Source organism: Bactrocera oleae, chromosome 3 (assembly GCF_042242935.1).
Source record: "Bactrocera oleae isolate idBacOlea1 chromosome 3, idBacOlea1, whole genome shotgun sequence".
NCBI lineage: Eukaryota > Metazoa > Arthropoda > Insecta > Diptera > Tephritidae > Bactrocera > Bactrocera oleae.
The window spans coordinates 91,527,240-91,550,299 of NC_091537.1; the positions used below are offsets into that span (position 1 = coordinate 91,527,240).

At 35.6% G+C, this 23,060-nt stretch overlaps 1 protein-coding gene across 1 annotated transcript in view; it reads right to left on the bottom strand.

Annotated features, from left to right (window-relative positions):
• The window catches only part of LOC106626542 (uncharacterized), a 120,729-nt gene extending 111,152 nt beyond the window's left edge, over positions 1 to 9,577 (bottom strand). Inside the window, exon 1 of the mRNA XM_036359982.2 lies at positions 9,150 to 9,577. The gene's annotated coding sequence lies outside the window, so the exon portion shown is untranslated. The remainder of the gene's footprint in view (positions 1 to 9,149) is intronic.
• Positions 9,578 to 23,060: the final 13,483 nt, after the last annotated feature.

Genomic DNA, 23,060 nt, shown 5'->3' on the forward strand with positions numbered 1-23,060 from the left:
TGAAAGACGTTGCAGAACTATTTTGGGAAGTCTGCTTTCTCACGAACATAAGTATTCGAGTGGCAAAAAAAATGCAGTCAAGATCGTAAAGTCATCGAAAATTCGCCTCATGTGAGTCGTCCATACACTTCTATTAATAAAGATAACATTGAAAATAGAGCAAAATAGAATCGGTGCTTGAAAATCGTCGTTGTTGGTAGACGAGAAATAGCAGAGTAACTCACAATCTCTTATGGAGCGAATAAGCACATTTTGGTAAATGTTTTGGGTATAAAGCGTGTCAATGCTAGATTTCTACCAAAATAATATTTTGAAAAGACCACATCGAGCAGCGGTCGCAAAACGATGCTTGACAATGTGGCTGAGGGTTCTACACTCATAAAATACATCAGACGATACATGACTTTATGAATATGATGCCGAAACTGTCTAAAAATCTAGGGATTGGCTGGTCAAAAATGAGCCCAATTTGGGATTCGCTGAAGGCCATCCCAGGGAGCCTATTTTATAGGCGTTAATAAAGATTGTCAGTCCGGTTCAAATTTGATCTTTTAATATAATATTATAATCTCTTCAAATATCTTTTGAATGAAAAGCTTATAAAGTCGGTCTTAAAAGATAACCAATTCAATGACCAACATACGGATAATCAGATATATTCCCTCTACAGCGTCAATAGATGCAGTTCTCATGGTATGTTATTTCTGAAGAAAACAATGATAATGCTTTTATATCGTGTTGGTAACCTCATAACTCTCTAAACCTTTATTAAACTGAACTATTCAGAAATCGTTAATATTAGCAATTATCACCATAAATTTTTGGAATTCGAAACCTACCTTATTGTTTAAAATCCCCAAGGTGAAGAGTATTTTTAATCTAAGTTAGACTATAAATATCTTCATGTGTATTTTGCTACTCCCTAAAAGTGTTGCTCCCAAAAACTGCAAAAATTCTTCGTTTTTATTAAGAAGTTGATTTTCTTATGTATCCATGCATTTAGTACTGCGACTGCTCATTAGAAATATGAACAAACAGATTTGTTTTTTAAGTGCCACCTTAATAACATTTCTAACTATAAAAATATCTCTGTAAGAAACATCGCTTAGTTCTCAAGACAAAGCTTTTTTCTATGTTCGCTTAAACGTATTTAATATGTAACAAAATTGTTTAATGATCGAATGAATTATAAGCGAAGAAAATAAAAATGGAAAGGGCAAAAAGCGAAACGCCAAATGCGAAAAGCAATTAAGAGCAGTATCGCAACAACACAACTGTCAAACAAAAGCAAATATCGTAAAAAGTCGGCAAAGAGGCGTTTTGTCACCAACACAAAGTTCCAGCGAAGCGATGACAGCTTAAAACACATTGTCAGCAACAGCAGCAACAGCACTGAAAACGACAGCAACATCGACAGACGAAGTAGTAAACAAAGAGAAAACAATTAAAAATACAAATAAGCATGAAATAGAAAGAGAAATAATGAAAAAGTTACAAATAGAAAGAAAAATAAATGAATTATTGCCAAAGGCGAAATGTGGACAATGCTGTAAATTGCAACACTGCAACGAGTGCAGTATTTGTTGTTGCAGTTATATCTTACCACGCACCGGCGGCAATGCAATCATTCAGCACGAATAATTGTCGGTCAATTTGCATTGCATTATTTGTCATTGAGCCTTTTTACAAGCATTTATTTGTTTACAACGCTCCTTTTCTTTATTACTGCTGTTGAGGTTATGTTGCCAGCGCAAATCTTGGCGAAACATTGTTGCAATCCCCCAGTGGCTGCACAAATCAGGCAATGTGTCTGGTGGTGGCGAGTGTCAGCTAAACAGAATGAGAAACCAATGCAAGTGTGTGTGTGTGCGTGTCAAGTGACAGACAGACAGTATGACGGCGGAGTGAAATATGCAGAACAAGTCTGTTGTGACAAGAACACGAGGAGCCAGAATGACCGCAGACGACATGTCCAGTTTTCTTGCGCAACAATGTCACACAACGAGAATTTGCTTTTCTTTTTCTGCTGCCGAACGACTTGTCAGTCTCGAATTAGTTGGACACATTTCAAGCGGAGTGTGATGTTTAGACATTTGGGAGATGAACGTTTACAAAACTAATTAGTGAAGCTGTATTGAATTAAGCAAATTAAGCATGAAATGGAGTGCGCTGACGAATGTGCACCCGAAAGCCTTTACAAGTCGTCCACTTGCAACTGTCAATCAATTAACAGAGTAGGTAGTTGTCAAAATAAATAGAGATTACAAACGGAGATCATAGTAGACAAACCCAACGCTTCGGTGATTTAATTGTTGCAAAAAACTATACAACTTGCTTGGCTGTGTCATGGCCGAATAATAACGAATAATAAGGAAACGAAGGAAACATCGGATATCCTATAAAGTACTCGTACATAAATAAATGATCAGCTCAGCAACCTCTGAGTTTTCGAGTTATCGAATTCTGAATTTTTGTACAAGTCATTTTGTACCCAAGAAAATGCGCATTTGGTGGAAACGTCAATATCAGAAAACGAAATTCGCCAATGATGTCGTGATAACATCGAAACCAGCTAAATGTATTTTGGACATAAGAGACTTGATGGCAACGCTTCTTCATTGCGGAAGATGTCGCAAGAAGGAGGTTCATTGATAACATACCTTGAATTATGAACTTTCCGAGCTATACTACCCCAACGTAGGACTTCTAGTTGAACTCAAATATCTTACGTAATATGTACGAAATTTTTTCCGATAAATTAGCTAACAACCATCAAAGATCAATGTCTCTCATGTACAGTTACTGAATATTTAGAATGCCGTTAGCATTTTCTGCTAAATCAGTTAGCCAACTGGTAATAAGACTGGAAAAATGAAACTAAAAAGTGATGAAGAGTTCCCACTTAAAACGTACCGCTAAGTTACAATACAATACATATATGCATGTGTGCAGTAATCATTCTTATTGCAAATCAAAAAAGTTGTAAGAAATTAGCACAGACGAAAGTTTTATTTACCTTTCTAATTTACTTTTTCGTCTTAGCTTAACTTTCGTTTGACTTTTGGCGCAGCATTACTTCTGTAATTAAAGACGAAATTAAAGTGAAATTGGCAGGCCGAAGAAAACTTTGTTGGCACTCTATTCGGTTATGCGAAAGTCTACATAAAACACCAAGTCCATGCTGGTAATTGGTATTGGAGAAGGTGACAATATCACAGACACCAAAAGTTCTAAACAAATAATAGCTTCATGCCTAATTCGGATGGGCTTGATTAGTAATCAATCTACGAGCCTTGAGAAAAAAGCTGCTTTGAGCCCATTATGTTTACATTGAATTAAAGGATTTATTTAGTATAATTATAAGATCCTCTTTAATCAAATATGCACCGCTTTGTTCAATAAACCTGGAATAGTCGATTTTAATAAGCTAGATAAGAACAGATAACTATCATTCGGTATCAGCTCCAGACAATAGGTTGAATGCATAAGAACATCCCAACCGAGCTTAGGAGCTTCTGGTAGCTCATTATCGAAGTGTGTGGCCTGGTGTTGCCCTGATCTGACCGATTGCTTTCTTTTAATTGTTGACCGTACAAATCCGAATTAAGTGTTCAGCAGTAGGGAAGTAGCTCGAAGTAGCTGATTTTCTGCAAATCCTATCAAACACAAACTAAACCCTCCTAACCGTCAACTCTCGCTTGGCTAACGTTTGCCGGCTCACTACGTTTCGTTTACGATCTTTTTAGCTCGCCCTTACCATTAGTGACCCCCTTTTCATCAGCAGTAATCATCCGCTTCAGAAATAGATCGATATAATTGCAATTCAGCTGTCTGCCGTGGATGGAAATTCGGTCCATGAAATTATTTTTGTGCGTCAACTAGTGTGGCACCCATATATAGAGCTGTATTTTGTATCCAACCTTATTAAAATGGTTCCACAACATTTTTGGTGCAATGTTTAGCTCTTCAATAAACGAAGCAGTGCTTACATGACGTTGAACTCATCGATAGTTCCATTATTTTATCGTTTTTTTTCGTCAATTGGTTTTCCAGAGCATGGTGCTTATTTGACACAAATATTACCGGAACAGAATTGACGAAACCGAAATTGGAATCAGGATTATAAATACTCTTCACATATTCAACTAACCACCTGACGTGCGTTTTCGCCTCTATAGCGGAAAAACTGTAAAATATGACGTATTTACTCTTTGCTGGTCTCCATCTTTTATGCGTACTTAAACAATACTGAGTCAAGCAATCACAAAACTGTCTGAGAAGTTTATTTACTACGAAATCTTATCTTTCCAACGCCATTCAACCAATTATACAATCGCATTTATACAACGCGAGATATAGACTACTAAAGCCATTTATTGGAAAAATAATAGATTTCTGTTTACTAGACCTTATACCATAGTAGGAGGAATTTATAGTAGTAGGACTTTATATTTATTTTTTTATTTATTAAAGGAAATATAATTATACCACCCATAAATACATAATAGCACTAGCGACAATGCCTTCAGCTTAGGAGTTTATAATAGTATTCATTGAAGTGTTTCCGCGATTTCTTACTACCATTTGTAGAGTCTATATTACAGACCGCATGTTTTCAGCCATAGTCTACAATTCGGCTAATAATATTGCAAGCAAAGCTTGGAAAAAACTTAAAATTTTTATTTCTGCAATACATTTCTTTACCGCAAAGGTTTTTCCTACACCACCTTATCTATGCGCAACTGAAAAGAATAACTTTCAATCTGCCATTTATTTTTTACTGCCAATTTTTTACCGATTAGACCACCATATCGGCGATTGCATCGAATTGCAAGCATAAATTGGTCAGCCGACATGAATTTGCACTAGTAAATTCTTTTCGTTTATCGGAAAGTGTAATCTGGGCGCGCATCCAAGCGATGAAAAGCAAAAGAGCCAACATTTCACTGTAAACACACCCACAACTACGCATGCATACATATACAGACACGTAGGTGTCTAGCACTGGCGGTGGCAACAAAGTAAATGGAAAAATTGGCGCTTGCCAGCTGAACAGCTGCTGATATGGTTAGCAATAAAAAAAGCAATCGTGCAACACGTTTCTACATATACATTAACATTTTTACATATATGTATATGTGTATGTTATATTGCATGTGTTCATAAAACAGTCTGTGCGTCCCTAATACCAAATGGCTGCCGGACTATGACGTGCGTTCGCATTTGAGAGCAGACACCAAGCAGATTAGCCATTCAGTTGAGCCACCACCCGCAAAACAACGCTTGCAACGGATGTGAAATATGAACGAAATAAAGCGGAGAAGCAATCAAATTAAAAGAAAATCTCATATAAAACCAAGTATCACTTAGCTAAATAAATAACGTGCAGAAAAACAGCTGATGCCAAGCCGCAGCAGCAACAGCAACCACACTGCAACATGTCATTGATATGTAATACTGTAAGTGCACACATACAAAATTTTGTTGTGTGCGTGAGTGTGCTTTTGGTGGCCGACACGCCTGTTGGCTCAAATTTTGGATTGACCGCCAGCGAACGTGTTGTGAGCAGAAATTGCAATGGTGAAAAAGTAAACAAGCAAGCAAACTTTTGGTTGTTGTCATTAGATAGTGTTATTGTTGTTATTGTCAATGTTGCTGTTGCTGTTGCCATTAGTGCATAGTGTGCTTTTGTTTGCTGCCAACAATACGCTGTACACACGCACACGCTCACTCTCTGGTTAACGCCGCTGCTGCTGCTTCGCCGCTTGTTTGCGCGTTTGTTTTGCTCGCTCTTCGCCCGGCGACTAACTCGTTCGCCTGATGGCCGTTGGCTGGTGATGCAATTCTGTTAGCTGCCCATAGATGGCAAAAGCAACAATGTGCAACAACAACAACAATAAGCTTTTATGTGTTGGCTGATGTTTTGTTGTTGCTGTTATTGCAGTTTGTAATGCAATGCGTGACTTTGCACACACATTGGCACACAATACAGTGTGCGCAGCAAGCGCATGCGCACATACAAATATTTGAATTTGCTATTGCTGCGAGCATGTAACATAATTACCTATGTATCTATGCTTCAGCATTTACATGCATTACCGTATTTATGCATGTCATGTGACCTATTTTATGCAACAACCTTGTTTAATTTAAATTTCGTACATTTAGTTTCTTCAAGTTGTTTGGCAAACTTTTGGCTTAGAAATGGTTTGAGAATTGCCACATCATTGCACAAATGTTAACGCATAATTTTTTTGTAATATTTTAAATAATTATATTGAAATTTATTAGCAACAATTTGAACGAAAAAAAAAAATATTTTTTTTAACTAGAAAAATTGTTAACTCACTTTCACATATACAAAAAATTCCTTACAAGAACTTGATTTGGATCGGCCAGTTTGTATGGCAGCTATATGCTATAGTAATCCGATCTGTATAATTTCTTCTGAGAATACACGATTGCTTTAAGCAATAGTACATGCAAAATTTCTTCAAGATATCTCGTCAAGTGGAAAAGTCAACCCAAAATATCAAAAATGCCTCCGACCTTATTTGCCCAAAGAACTATTGAAGTTCTATTTTTATCAATTTTAGCCAATTCGCTTGCTTCGTAGAAGGTACGACAACTGAGATGCTTCAACCTAAGTCTGAGGAAAGCTAGACAGTGAAAGAGAAAGTATACCTTCCTTTATACACCATCGAAGAGATGCGTCCTCGAAAATCTATAGCCTCATCGCTTGAGTGCCAATAGGACTATGCCAAGTTAGAACTGCTATCCTTGCGGTAAAATGAACATTGCTAAGAGCAAGTAATTTAATAAACCTCTAACGAACTTCGCAACCCTACATGTGCTGATTGCTGACCAACGCTTGCTGAGCTCGCGCGAGATCCATAGATCCAACCCCAGAACGCAAGATGAGAGAGGAACACCTGCTCGTGTCTATTCTGATGGGATTTGGGTATGATTGCTTTCTTGTAAGCTCATCGGCTTTAAAGTTTTCAGCGATTCCGCTGTGAACAGGCATTACCAGATTAGCTTCTACTTATACTCTGATATCGGAGTGCATACATAACTTGCAGAAATAGCTGCTTCTTAGAAATATTAAAGCGATCATCACTTCCGCTTGAAAGACCAAGATCGTAGGATTTCAATTTGATAGGAATATAAGTTAGATAAATTATAATTTTTCGAAAACAAAGAATACATTTTGGGATCAAAAAATAATAATATATAACTACATATTTAGCAACTAGTTCCAGCAATGACACTTAAAAATAAAACTTTTATTGTCACATTAAAAAATTACAAACGTGCAACACACACATTTTAATAACAATATAATTCAAGTACCAACAGGCTGTGGCATTGACAACGCACATCAAATGAAGACAATTTCAGACAAGCACACAAACGAAAACGAAGTAAATTATGTAAGACAAATATTTTTCGTCGGAAATTACGCCGCCACGCCGAGCTGGTGCTTTAGTAAGCGCGAAAATCGCAAAGAATTTCTTACAAAAACATACTTGGAACAATGAGTGGCTAGATTACAATGAAAGTTCACTGCTCAAGACTCAACCACACACACATACATATAAACGTCTATGCACCGTTGTGGGCTGGCGAAATGCGGCACAGTTAAGTAATTAGTTTGTAAGACTTGGAATTGAAATGTGTCCGCTTGAATGAACGTCCACTAAGTAGCTTCTTGCTTCTTGAAAAGTATGCATAAGTAATTAGATTTTTTATTTTTTAGTGCGGCAACTATGGAAGTGCAAAGAAGAACAAGAGTTAGGGTCGAGCAAGAATAATTCACAAGCAATGATAGAAATTAATAATTAGTTTCTTCATGTCTAGTAATTCAAGCCATTATTGTTGCAAAAGTTGGTAAAAGTCATAAAAGCATGGATTGCTTTAATCGTCTGCACAACTCACTAGTATTCAAATATAAATAAATCGCTTACATTGATTAAAAACATTGCAAGTGATAGGACAATAAAAAATCTTTCGGAGGTTTCAGTGGCATTGAGAACCTGAAATGGTAGGTATTTGCCCACAGCATTAGTTAAGTCGTCCGATTTTTACTTGTATCACCATTTTTTTAAAGTTTACGTTCATGTTACTTGTATTAAAATGACCTGAACATTTTAAGGTGTTAGGAAGTATTCCATATCAAAATCGGGAATGTTTCGGATTTAACCGAATGATGCACCTTTTTGATCCAAGAAATGATATACGTACTGGTCTAAAGTGTTGGATAGTATACATACGGGTATTTGTGGATAAAATATTAGACTACATATTTATAGAAGAAAAGCTTTGTTAATTGAGGTTCTTGCACAATATTGCAACAGAACTACACTTGATAAGTCTAAGAGCTATATATTTGTGTTTATCTTTACCTTAGTGTAAGAACTTATTGCTTTGTCAGTCACAACATTATACGGAAAAAACCTTCTTTTTTCTCAGTATTGAAGCAAACCAAATTTTTTTAAAAGGTTGAGTGGTGCCTTGGTCTATTACCCAGCCGAATTTCGTACAGTGTATTTGAAAAACTGAAAGCTAGTGAGGAATGCAACTATTTATCAAACACTTAATCTCACAAATATGTGGTGATTAGCACATATAGGGCTAGACAATTGAATGCTCTCAACAAAAATCTGTTGAAAAATCTTCCCTAAATCACAACTGCTTACTAATTTCAGAGAATTAGAATATTGGCATACGAAGAAAACAGATATTTACATCAAAGTAGTTCTCGATCACGCATAACATTTTGACCACAAACTAAAAAATGTAAAAAAGGAAGCTTGACATAAAATTTTACTCAACCATTTTATCTTCCTCTAACCACCCATTGTAATTTAAAAAAATTTTAAATTTTCGCGAAATATCTGAACTCGAATTTTTTTCCAATAATTATTAGTCCACGCTTCGCTAACGGCTGCGGGAGGGACACAAATAAGGAGTAAAGTTTAAACAAGGATCTAGCAATGGTAAAACAGCCAATTGCTAGACACATGGTACAAGCATATAGAAAATTAAAAAAAATTATCATAAAATATATGCCAACATACTTAAGAGATTTGGAACCACTATTTATTTGCATATCTATTACATATTAATTATTTATTTTTAGGACTCACCTCACTGAATGAAGCAGCTACGCGCACCTAATGCCTATTTATACGCTGCCAACTGTATTTGTACGTTCTAAAAGTTTTTAACACAAGAATAAGAAATCAACCAGTTGGCGTTTGGAGAATAAATGAGATGTTGCAGGGAAAACTTTCAAAGCAACCAGACAAATGTTTATTTATGCACACACAATATGCAAATAGTGTTGAACTTAGTTTTCAGGCTTACTTTGAATATTATTTATGCAGCACGTTCACGCTTTTGTGTTTCCAAAATTGTTCAGATCTTTTTGGAGGAAATTGACACTTATATTTTAATCGAATGATGAATTTTTCCATTATATTTTCAAAATCCTATTGGTTGCTACTGTATTTATATAATTTTATTATTATTATTATTTTTTTTTGTTTTTGTATTTTCTCTTTTACCTGTAGTTTTTCAAAATGTTTAATAAATTTTTGTATTTCTTTAATTTTTTTTATTCATTATTATTATTATTTTTTTTTTTTTTTGTTCAAAAATCAACACTTTCAGTTCATGATTAGGATTAGCTTTGTTAGTGTTGTTGTTGTTTTATGTTGAGTAAATTATATCTGTCATCAGAATATTAAGTATTATGTAATATTTTGTATCTTAAAATTTCTTATTCTTAATTAAGTTAATACCACTTAGTTAGCGTAATAATCTATATACAGCTGACTTATCTAGTTGCCACAAACACACACGCACGCACGTTGCACGTTAGCAATAATTTTTCGCTTTGTTTAGCTTAGCTATATTTTTTCTCGATTTTCTTGTGTTTTATGTCACTGTTTTGCAATTTACAGTAAGTTGGACGCGCACTATAAACAGAGATGCAAACGGAGAGACACAAACAAAAGTGGCACACACGGCCACAGCGGTTGCAAATGCGCTGCTGCCACCACCGCTGATAGCCAGCTCTTGAAAGCCAGTTGCGGAAAAGACAACAACAGCAAAATGTAAGCAAAGAATAGACGAAGGGAATCAAACAAGCCAAAGCCCAGATGCTGAGCCACTGCCAACTCTTAAATCTTGTCTGGCGCGTCGCTGACGTCGCCTAAGCCAAGCATATAGAAAGACTCACATTAATACACACACACATACATATGTACAAATATATTAGTATTTTTGTTAGTTTTATTTCGCAGGCCGCGGGTAAAATGTTAAAACAGTTACAACAAAAATGCAAGCCGATTTTGTGGGCGCCAAACGCCGAAATAGCTCACTGAGTGCACTACGTTACACTTATCTGCTCCGCACCACACCCCCAAATGGGCGCGTCAACGCTTACCGCACTTCACTAAAATTCGCTTTTGGAGCATTGTTCTTTTTTTTTGTATTATGTTAGCATACTTTTTACTACTTATATTCCATTTGCACTCTTTCTTTGTGTGTTTTGTTTAAATCATTGCCCACTTTAATTATGTAATGCTAGTGATTATTCTAATTACTTTAATTTACTTTTCATTAACCATTACTTGTTTTTTACTTTTTTTGGATTTTTATTTTCAAATTGACCATCTGCTATTAAACCGTTCACTAAAATTGGCCCGGTATGCATCACCCATGAACATTAGTCCAAGAGCTCGTATTGTAAACTAAACTTGCTAAGTGTACCGCAGCTAGCACTGGTAATTGGCTAAAATATGTGCTGCCAACCGAATTGTATGAGTAGTCGTTTCCATGCTCGTGCTTTAACTGCCGTTTCAACTGTTGCTTGAAAACAAGTTCGCCGTCGGTTCGTTTTGGGGTTGTAATGTTGTGTTTTGTTGCAACTGGAAGGCTGGCGGGTACAGTGGCGCAAACTGGAAATATGTATTATGGATATTTTATTACGCACACGGCTCGTATGAAGGCAGAAAGCCCGCAACTACCAGACATAAATAATAAAACACGAAGTTTAATGCTGGAAAAAATTTAAAAAATGCAGTAATTGAATCATTAAGGGAGCAAGTAAATAGCTTGCAAGTAAAAGAGATATGTGATATACGATACTTACGTATATAAAATTAAGGTACTCTGCGCACAGAGGCGAGTTTTTCTAAATTTTTGTATTTCTTTTTTTTCCATATTATGAAAAAGCCTTTTTTGTAATTTTTTGTGCAGAGGCGTTTAATAGACGAATACCAATAATATACCATATATTATATATAATATTATATATATGTATTATTTCAATAATCGGCAATTCATTTTGAAACATTTTGGACACCATCGATCCCATAGCTTTGCAGATCAGAAAATAGGCATCTGGTGATAAGTAAAATGTGTCTGCTTAAAATTATCTCAAATCCAAAAATCAAAAAAAAAAATTAAATACAAAAGGACTAATTATAATTTTCATTTATGCCAAAAAAATTGTTTTTATGTAAAAAAAAATAACACTTCAGAGATGCTTACAAAATCTAAATTATAATCAAACTTCGATCATACCAGATAAAAACAGAAGAAATTTTTTTCACTGTGAAAATAACGTTTCGGGTAAACGCATATAAAGTTTTGGGAGCCGATTACACTAAGTCAATAATTCTAACAAATATGTTTATATCTCCGAAACTATTCGCCGGATCGATTTCAAATGTTCGGAGAGTATTCTCAAATATATTTACTCCTTAAGCTTAGAACTTTGTTATACATAACATATAAAGTCAAGATTACTATTTTTAAGTTTTCGAAATTTTTTATAATATTACTTATAACTTTCTTACATCTTTCAATAACTCTGATTACTCTAAACTCACAATCAGTAATTTACCGTTATTAATTTTTCCGAAGTTCCATACATCTATTCTTAATATAAATTAGTAAACTTATGGTAAACATGAAAAATTCGCACAAGCATTTCCAGTCCCCAGATATGAGGGAAACCGTCAAATAGAAAACAATTGGCGTCTTCGAACAAAAACCGCCATCAAACCGAAACAAACAACGCCCGTAGAAAACAATAAAAGCAACCCACATTCAGGCTTCACTATGCACACATACACACACTTGAGAAGAACGCTGGCGAAGAGCTTCAAACCCACTCGCCACTGTTTACCAGCAGCTGCATGGTGAACCGCCGTGAATGAATGCAACAGGCAGAATAGAATTGCCTAATGGCCCACATTTGAGTGTAGAGCTGCTGCTACGACAACAACAACAAACGTGCTAAACAACCAAATATATGGATATATTTGTTGTATTGGCTTTTATAGGGGCGCTCTGGTTTGATGGCATGGATTTGTTCGGTGAGGATAAGTTTGCTCCAACAGCACACATGTTGCAAGCGTCACAGTGGTGGCTAACAAAAATTACCCGTGGTGTATTCAATATGCAGCAAAAATGTACTAACTGCAGTCAGTGACACCGCGAACGAGCTTAAACGGCAGCTAGTTGGACGTGTGTAGGCGCTTAATACCAAACAAGCGTTCCAAATTAAATATAAACGGAGTTCTAACAACCATAAAATGCTAACTACTGAATCGCAAGTAAAAAATAGTAAGTGTAAGTGTAAGCTTTTATCGCGCTTAGCGCGTGTAATGCAGCTTACAAGCGTGAAGACTACACCCATTGAAGATTCACGTTAATATGATGCGTAAGTTTGGATATGGTCAAGCAAAAAACTGAGTGGAAGCCAGTAGCTAAGCAAATATTAATGCTATGAATATACAATTGTAAACGCATTAAGGTGGTCCTTACAATCATATTTATATATCACTTATAAACTTGTATTCTAATTAATTGCGTCTTAAGTAATTTGAATCTTGACCCCTGAGCAACACATTTCAACCATCCCTGACTTAAATATGTTAGACTGAACAAATAAACTCAATTTTAAAGATCACCCTAATAAACATAACAAAATTTACAATTGCACAGTATTTGAAGAAACCGAAGCTAAGAATGTCTGTTTTACTCCCTGACTACAGCCTTACTTCTTGTTAGATTAACTGACATTGCTTAACAGCTACAAATTGTGTAAATTAGTCACACTTCCAAACACTTTGATTGACAATCTGGTAGCACTGTGGCTACTGGATGATAATTAACACGTTGACACATGAAGAACAACCGTGAAAATCTGATTCAAAAGTCTTAACTAGGACGAGCAAATTGAGCTTAATGCTAGCATGTGCGTTATTCAGGCTTACATACCATACACATATGTACTAACATATGTCCAGACATGAAGAATTATAAATTTAATAATTAAACTATGGAGAAGAGTAATATATCTTCCCTTCACGCGTTTTTCCGATAAAAATATTTAAAATTAGGAATGGAAAAAGTAGTGGAAGTTATAAACAAAAAGGGATCAGAAGAGAAGTAGAATTATAGTCGAATCTTTTTAGAAATTCGAATGAATGTGAAAAAGATAAAAATGTAGTAGAAGTTGTATGCAAAAAGGTAGTAGAAAAACTGAGTTGAAAAAAAATAGAGCTCATATTTAAAAATAGTAGAAATTATGTCGTAGGGGAGTAAACAAGTAGTAGAAGTTTTAGGAAAAAGTTAGTAGATACTAAAAGAAAAAGTAGTTGAATTGCAGCTAAAAATTAATATAAGTTCTACAAGAGCAGATAAAGTAGTAGAATTCACATTTAATAATAGTAGAACTTATAGGGAAACAGTTGTAGAAGTTAAAGTGAAAAATGTACTAGAAAAGGTCCTAGAAATTGTAGCGAAAAACTTAGTAGAAATTTTGGGGGGGCAAAGTAGTAGCAACCAAGAAGGTAGTAGAAAATTTAGATACAAATTTTGAAAGTAGAAAAGTAATAGAAATGGGAAATCTACTAATAGAAATTCTAGAAAGTAATTCTAGGTAGTAGTAGTTAAGGAAAAAATGTAGTTGATAACGTATAGTAGTAGAAAACTTGTTGTTATGAACATTAGAAAAAGTAGGAAAAGTTATACCAAAATGGGAGTACAAAACGTAGTAGAAGTTGCAGCAATGGTAGTAGGAAATCTAGTACAACTTATAGCAAAAAAGATATAAGAAGTTCCAACGAAAAGGGTAGGCAAGAAGAGGAGAAGAAGAAAAAGAAGAAAATAGAATAGTAGCAGATGTATGTACATATGTGTATAAAAAAGCGAGTAGAAAAAACTAGTAAGCAAAATTTTAGAATTCATACCAAAAACTGTTAACAGAGTAGTAGAAGTTATAGAAAAAAGATAGTAGAAAAAATAGTAGAAATTCTGGGAAAAAAGTTAGTAGAAAAGAAGTTATATCGAAAAATGTAGTTGAAAAAGTAGAAAAAGTTATAGCTAAAAGATAGTAGAAAAATTAGCAAAAAATTTGAAATAGATTTAGTAGCAAAATTATATAAAAAAAGCGAGTAAAAGCCTAATAAAAGTTATAGGGAAAAAGATAGTAGAAAAACTTAACTGCCGACATAACCTTAATGAACACCATGTGAATAATCTCACTAAGTTGAACATTTTTGGTGCATTTTAAACATCATCAATAATGCCACAAGGAGATGATTGCTAATTTGCATATGCGTACCTTTAGATACAACAACAATAGACAAAATCTCACACTTACAAACCCGTAAATAATGTCTTGATTGAAAATCCACACTCACTCAGATTACGCCGCTGCCTGCCGGGTACTTGGGTAAAAGCAAACACCAATAGTACTCAAGGCGCTAAACCGTAGATATGCGCAAACAGTAGTGGGCGTACAATAGGCGCCTGCGCCAAGACACGCATGCATATATTTGTATTTGCTTAGCCGATGCAACCATGCGCAAGTGCCCGATCGAATGGGTAATAAATTGTGCGGTTGCTGGCGGAAGTGAAATGAGCACCAAAGGTGCAACTGCAGTATTTGGAGGTGTGTAAGCTGTGAGTAACGGTTAAATGGCTTTATTTCGTTGAGCGCATTTTTTATTGTCGTACATTACTCCGTTGCTTATCGTTTATTTATACATTTCTCGCTTAAGAAGCAATTTCCCACCTGAGGGCTTTTATCAGTTTCGATTGGCTATAAGAATTATTATTTCCCCGGATATTGTGTGTAGCAGTATTTTAGATAATTTCAATGGGTGTTTGTGTAAATGAGGAGTACTTTTCAATATCATAAATATCTTGAATTATATCCTGCGGGATATATATAATAAGTTTTGATTGAAAAGATTAGGTTTAGTAATAAAAACAAAAACAATGAAACCTTGAGGCGATTTAGATTGATGCCATACTTATACATATAAAAGAATCATAATTAAGATTAAGTTGGCGAGTAATATAGAAGTATCTACTTCTATTTTAGAGACTATCTATCTCTCAGACTACTTGCTCCAAAAATCTCTCATATATATACATATGTCCTCATACAATTTCAGAAGTTTCATTTTATAGAATTTTCGAAAAGGGTTTTCGCATAGTTGAGTTGACATGATTTCACATGTTAAAAAAAGAGCTGTTCGAAATTTGAAGGGCCAAATACAGTTTCATCTAATTAAGATCATATCAGGTCTATGAGGTCTACTAATCGCGAGAGACACGAACAAGTCAAAGTTGCATTGTAATTGAACCAATAGACAAGTTCTGCTTCTTACAAATTACTCGCATTAAAAACTGTTTCCTAACATAGAAATTCCCCATGCCACATCTCAGTGGCACTTTCTAACACTTTATAATTTTGAATCAAGTAAGTCAAGTTCCATAAGCTGATAGTGTTCTTTACAGCATGCTTCAATATCTCTTTCAAATACCAAACCCCATTGAATCCAGCCGTATTTCTTCACTACTTTCAAAGATAATCCTATAAGAAGCGCAAAATAAAAGCGTATTCCACCAAAAGTTTGGCATTATCGGCATACTGACGGATATAAAAGGTTTTAATTGGTTTTACGCTTATTACTATATATCGGTAGTGATAAAAACATGATACTCATTTTTTCAATTTTTTTTTAAAAAAGATTGAAAGCACTCTTTATTTGACCAAAATTTCTCTATCAACAACCCAAATCATAGAAAATACGGTGCCAAATCAGTCCTTCGGCGATCAATGTATTAGAAAACGTTAGAAAGGGAACGAGAAAATATCAACACATAAAAAATTCATTATAACAGAAGAAGTGGAGGTTAAAATATGTTCCGAACTTTTATTGAAAAGAGACGCTCTCAGTACGCCTATAGATATTTAAAAGGCACACATCGATTTCTTTTTATATTTCGATAGGTTATATCTTTAAAAACCACCTACTAAAATATTAAATCAATATCTCAAATAGTTTTTGAGTTACAGCCTCATAAAGTGTAGTCGCTTCTGTTCTATCAGCTCCATCTAATCTTTGAGCGCATTTTTCAAAACTACTTTATCAAACTTACTGGAGTGATTATTCGGAGACAAATGATCCGATGTTCTATACATAGTTGATCTCGTCAAATTTTTGGCAGGCTAGAAATTACCAATATTTTGAGTAAAGTTCAACATTTTTTTAAACATGCATCCGTTTTATAAATTATTTCGAACAATAATTTTTATTAGAAATTTTTTTTTAAGATTTCATCCTTGGTGAAGGCCGATCACTGCAACGATGCAGGATATTTTTTTAGCGTCGTCGAAGACCGCGAGTCCGTTCCCACGACAGTCGGGTCTACGTAACAGGAACGGACACGGATTTTCATTCGCCTAAAAACTGTCAACTCGGAAAACTGTCGCTACAAAAACAATAACCGTGGGCTATCACACTAGGTGTGCCCCTTAATAAAAAGAAATGGTATGCACTTTGAATAATAATATGGTATAGTCTTCAGCCCTAAATTGCAGTACTATCTCGCCTCATTCATTTCGAAAATCCACTGACATATATGAATATTTATGGCTTATACATTATTCAACTTGCCGCACCTAAAATGTTGCACAAAACCGCAAAAGTAATTCATCTTCAGCATTCTTAATTTTCTAATTAACTCCAAGTAAATGACACACATGCGTGAATTAATATAAAGCCAAGTTCTTAAAGGCATAATTTACAGGCAACGAGAGCGCCAGGGGACGAAGAAAGAGAGGAACTCCACAACGAGGTGCGAAATAATACCAAAAAGCCAATTTAAACACACAGCCAAAGCGGCACTTGAAGCGCTATGGTTTAGTAGAATGAAAAAAAATTTAGGAAAACAACAACAAGAAATGCGAGTTGACTCGTTTAATACTCTTAAGCCTAGAGAAGCAAGTAAGTTTTAAATATGTTGTTACAGATTCCAGCAGAGCACTGGCAGGCTCGCAGCCAGACAGCCAGTCAATCAGTCTAGCAGAGGCCAAAGCGAGCAGACAGTGCAGCAGCTAAGCAGACAGCAGTCAAGCCGCCAGCTAAAATTGTGCTCGAGTAGAGCCAAGCAGTCTGAGAAATCTTCAAGCAATGACACACATGCAATCATTTGTCTATGTCAGCTTAGCCCGATGTATTTATGCGTTTAAGGATGTGAATATAGAGCCTGAAAGCACATTTCTACATATATAGTTGAAAGCGAATATTTACAGGGCTAATTTGGCAGTGTTGTGTAAAATATGATAGTATTTTATGTGGAGTTGAATGTTTATTAATTTCAATATGTTACTTTCCAAACGACAAATATCCAGGAGAGGCGGAAAATATACACAATTTATATACAAAAAATAGTTCACAATGTTTTGGCATTCTAGATTGTGACTGCTAGCGCGTGTCAGATAGCTTTAAGGTGAGAATTCACCACATATAAACGCACAGTGGCGAGCCAAAATGTTAGAGCACAGAAAGTGCAAAAGTGTCAAACTTTCGAACGGTTTTGCTCGCCACTGTAGATCCACCCATCAGTAATTTGAGGTAATCATTTTTAAACTTCATAATATTAAGTCAACTCGGATTTCCGAAATTGTTCCTCAAACTAAAAAACTAGTTTTACTCTCTTTTTCTCTAGCGTCTGCTCACTTCACATAATTTCTCTCTTCAGTATCGTCAAAGTTAAAAGCTCTCTTCTCTCTTTGTATTGTTTTGGGATGTGTATTTTTGACAGTTATCTGACGAGTGACTTACCAGTTTATGAAAGAATGTCAGCTCAAAAAATTTCGCCCCCCAACATATTCGACTGAACTTTAAGAATCATTCGCCCTCTAGAGTTTTTGGAAGGTTAAATTAATTGTTTAAGCTGTTAATCGGAGCTTACATATGTTGGATTTCTTTCAAGGAAAGCGCTTAATGATATTAAAAATAATTTAAAAATCATTAAGACCATTTGTGTTAACTTGTAATGAGGTCTGCTAACAACTGGAGTACGCGGCTCGAGAGGATGCCCAATAATACTGCGGCGCTTCTGTTACACCGTAGTTACGAGGCACATATGTTTGGAGTGACATTTCCTAGCTTTCTGATTACCAGTCAGTCAGCTAAAGATCTGATCTTTTTATGGTATAGAAATGTAGATTAAGTGAATAACTGATCGAGCTACAAAAGCTTCCACAATAACATAGAGCATAGCCTTATCAAAAATATAGCAGAGGATCTCAACATCTCTTATGAATTGACTCAAAATATTTTGATTAACGCTTGGGTTTGAAGTGTGGCAATGACGCGTACCTAAAGACCTGGGAACGCAAACGAGATGCTTGACAAGGTAATTGAGGACCCTACAATTACCAAACGCATCATTATTGGTAAAGAGAGACGAAACTATTCAACAATCTAGCGAATGGCGCTCCAAAAATCTGCCGAAACCGAAAAAGATTTGATGAAGGCACCGAAGGACATCGCAGTTGAGGCTTATAACAAGTGTATGGAAAACTGGATTAAGCGTTGTCAAGCTAATATTTTGGCTCACAAAAGAACCTATTTTGATGGCCATAGTAAATATTTGTATTAAAATACGTGAACATTTTTGTTTTGTCAGTCCGGATCATTTTTGATCAGACGGTATGCATACGAATTTCTCACCATAATATTCACATTGCAACTTGTCGGCTTCACATTATTGCACTCCATTGTCTGTCACTACATTCATTGTTGCCTTATGATTTATACCCGTAACTGCAGCCTAGCTGCTTGCCATGAACGCCGCGTTAGTGGGTTGCAACTGCCAGGCAACACCCCAACAACGCCCACTGCACAATTGAACGCAAAGCTCGCTTATGTGTGAGTGTGTTTGATGACGTATGCACGCGTGTGCGAATACAATGCGTTGCACCGGCAGTAGCAATACGAGTGCGATGTGGCAAGTGCGCACATTTGCAACACATCTCAAATCACGACAGCATAGGCGGCGGCGTGCAACCTTGATGCTATTGAAGGCGTCCGATTGTAAACAAAGGCTTTTGTAGCAGCCGCGTCTAATTAAGATGTGTATCGCTTTAATAAGAAGCATCTATTAAGGCAGCGAAATAGAGGGCGTTCATTTCGGAAAGTTAGTGGCATATAAAAACTATTCGCTGTTAGCGGAAAGCGTTTATTACACGTCAGTGTTGCAATAAAGTGGGTGTATGCGTAGCTGCAGCGGAAGCGTGAATTTTGTTTGGTATTTCATGTTGCGATTTAAGTTATTCAGTGTTAACTAATTTATGGCTTAAAATTTGGGAGCTATTTTGGGAACCGATTCGGCTATTATTGAGCATAATGATATGTGATAGTACAGGGCGATTCATATAATAGTGCTAATTGAAAGCATGAAAACTCATAAGCTCTCTGCTAACTTCTCAGTAGCACATCCACAGTTTTCTAAAATATTGGAGACAAATTTTGTATCAATATCCCAAGTGGATTGTTCGGTATTTACATTAAGAATCGTAATCGATAAAAAATTATTCGGATTATATCGGCAAGCATATTCACAGCATCACCCAAGAAGGTCGATCGACGACTAATAAAAACATTGTGGTGTCCAATTTTTATGATTTACTTGAGGGGGAATACTATAAACATATATTTTTATAGCATTTCTGTGAAATATGAAAATAATATTTTTGTTCGCTGAGTTGGCCTAGGCCTTAGGTTTAGTAAAAATAAATAAATTCTTTTAATATGGAATTGAAAGTTTTACTTAGAATAATTAAAATTATACGACTTAGGTCAAATACACGCATTTTTGTTCGATAACTTATGTCATATGGCACTCTCATAAGAATAATCATCGCTATTGGCAAACCTGGCAAAGTCAAATTTCAGAAGCCTCTTTTAAGGCGAATTTTTCACTAGCAAAAACATTCGCCCATTATTTGGTGCTGAATCCGCATCATAAGGTTAATACATTAGAACTTGCCAACCAAGCTCCCGGAGCTTCTGGTGAGCCACTATCGATGTGTATGAATGAAAATGTAACAATTTCCCACACTAAGATTTGCAGTAAAAAATATTTCACCCACCACGTTTAGTTTGCATATAGGGAAGCATTTAATCCCTATAATATCCAGTAGCATGTCCATTAATCCCGGATATACATATCTATATTACACTTGTGTATTACTATCTTCGTTGTGTTGCTTTTGTTCGTAAAAACTCATTTACATTTAATGAATGTTGGGTCGGGTCAGGTCAGAACAATTAAGTTGTTAAAGCACGTATCGACTGCTTACATAATAAATGCCATGAATACAGGTCGGAGTACATACATATAAACGTATAAATTGCAGAATAAATAATTATTGTAGCAAAATCAGAGAAACCCCACAGATGAAATGATTGTCATATTCAAGGTGAAGACTCATAGTCACTGTTTATTTTATTCATAGCGAACTAGTGAAAAACGATTGCTAAATGGGTTGATCATATTTGAACAACTGTGTGATCTAATCATGAGTTAATGTGTGGAGTTGCTAAGGCTAAATATTACAAAAAAGAAAATAAGTAAAGCTGATCCTGTGAAAAAAGTTTCTTCGCCATATGAGCATAACACACCTGTACTAGACCAAAAGTAATCAGTTTTTAATTACCTCGAATTTCCACAGTGAATAAGTGCAATCAAATACTGTACGCAAGTCCACACGTACGTAAAATTACCTGCAAAAGCCAGAAGCCAAGTGACGATTTAATTAATATACAATTCCGCCAGGCGAAAAAAAATAAACATTTAAAGGGGCTGCAGCATATCAATATTGATTAAAATTACACGTTGTAATTTCTGGTTAATTACACAATAATGAAAATTATATTTGCATTGTGATGAGCCTACGAAAACTTTTTTATGGTCAAAGAAATTTTTTATTGTAAAATTCAAATATTTCTTTATTTAACTTTTACCAGTTGGTTAAATGTAGAGGCTCTCCATAAATCTTACACAGTAACAATAGGTTAGGTTGAAAGGCCCATGCTGTTTATAAAGGCTCGTTGTGTTAGCTAAAACTCCTATATGATGATTATAAAGATCCTCATAATTCGACAAAGCCTACCACAAATTTCTTGAGTCGGCTAATATCAGTTTTGGCTGTCACTCCTGGTTCGGCGAAATTATGAATGCCGAGATGTTTCTACCGCAGTCTTGCAAAAGCTGGACAATGAAGTAGAAAGTGCCTGAAGGTTTCTACCAACCGATAAAATATTTCGCTCTATCGCCTGGATGCCTATTGGACGATGTCGGGTAAGAACTGCTAAGACTGTGGCAAGATGAACCCTGCTGAGGGCAAGTAGTTCAGTGGATCACCTGCATTCTACTCTAGGCCAAAAGGATATCGCGGTCGCAAGGAGCTGGTCATCGACTAACGCCTGCTAAGCTCAAGCGAGGGCTTTAGGTACAGTGCCAGAACACACCGATGTTAGTGGAATGAGGGTGACACCACTTCTGTTCAGCTTTACATCCGCTATAACCAGGCAACTAAATGAATATGTTAATGAAGTAGCTTTATGCTATTGTTAGTGAGCAGAGACACTCAGTGACAGTAAAAGTAAGTTTTAAGCAAAATACTCGATTACTTTCAATCTATAAGTTTTATTAACGACATACCTGTGAGAACAAGTCATTCGATTTATGTGATAAATAAAAAATTATTTAGTAATCTTAAACTAGTATCCGGTATATGTACTAAATATCATGCTAACGAATGATGTCATCCATCCGTTCACTATTGGAATTTTCTTTTTTTGAATAAACAAGGATATCATATATTGTGAGTACTAATTTTGATTTAACTAGCTGTGATATGCAAGCTAAACTCTAGCAATTGCTCAGAGAATGAATATGCGAAGTAAAACAACATTATCAGCACGACTTTGTGGCTTGTTGCTGCTAAGATTGAAGAATTTTTAAAATCTTTTTAATACATGAACCTTCAGAGATCTCTCCGATTCGAAGAGCCAAATTTAACCGCAATAAATTGATATGCTACTCACATTTAGCTTCTGCAGAAAACGTGACTGTCCAAAGAGTTTTTAAGATGCGTTAGAGGAGCTCAAATATTTTTATCGCTCAATAGTCCGTCAGGCATAGAACGAGAATAGAAATAATTTACGATATTTTAACTACAAATATACCCTGTACATGCCAGCAAATATACATTAGGGTAGGAAAAAAAAACTAACGTTAAACCGCGAGAGACCATTTTATAGAGCATTCAATTTCCTACAAGATCCATAAAACGAAATTTTTTCAAGTAAATAGTTGAAAGCGAGATATGAATCTTTCATTCCGCACATAAGAAAGAACTAGACAACTGTAAAGCGGTGGACCTTCCCGTTACAATTTAGAGCAAAAACTTGGAGAGCCTTTCTTAGAGGTATCTACCAACCAATTTTTCGGAGTACCAAGCGTAAAAAACATTATTTTTTATTTACCCACCCTAATATATATGTTTTATGTATGTCAGTACGTATGGATGTGTGCACTCTCCAGTTGTCAGCAAATGAATGCATGACGCCCCAAACACGTATTTTTATGCTCGAAACGTGATTTTTCACATTTTCCTCCAGTTAACTGTAAAGCTATAGTAACACATTCATTAGCAATGCAGTCAC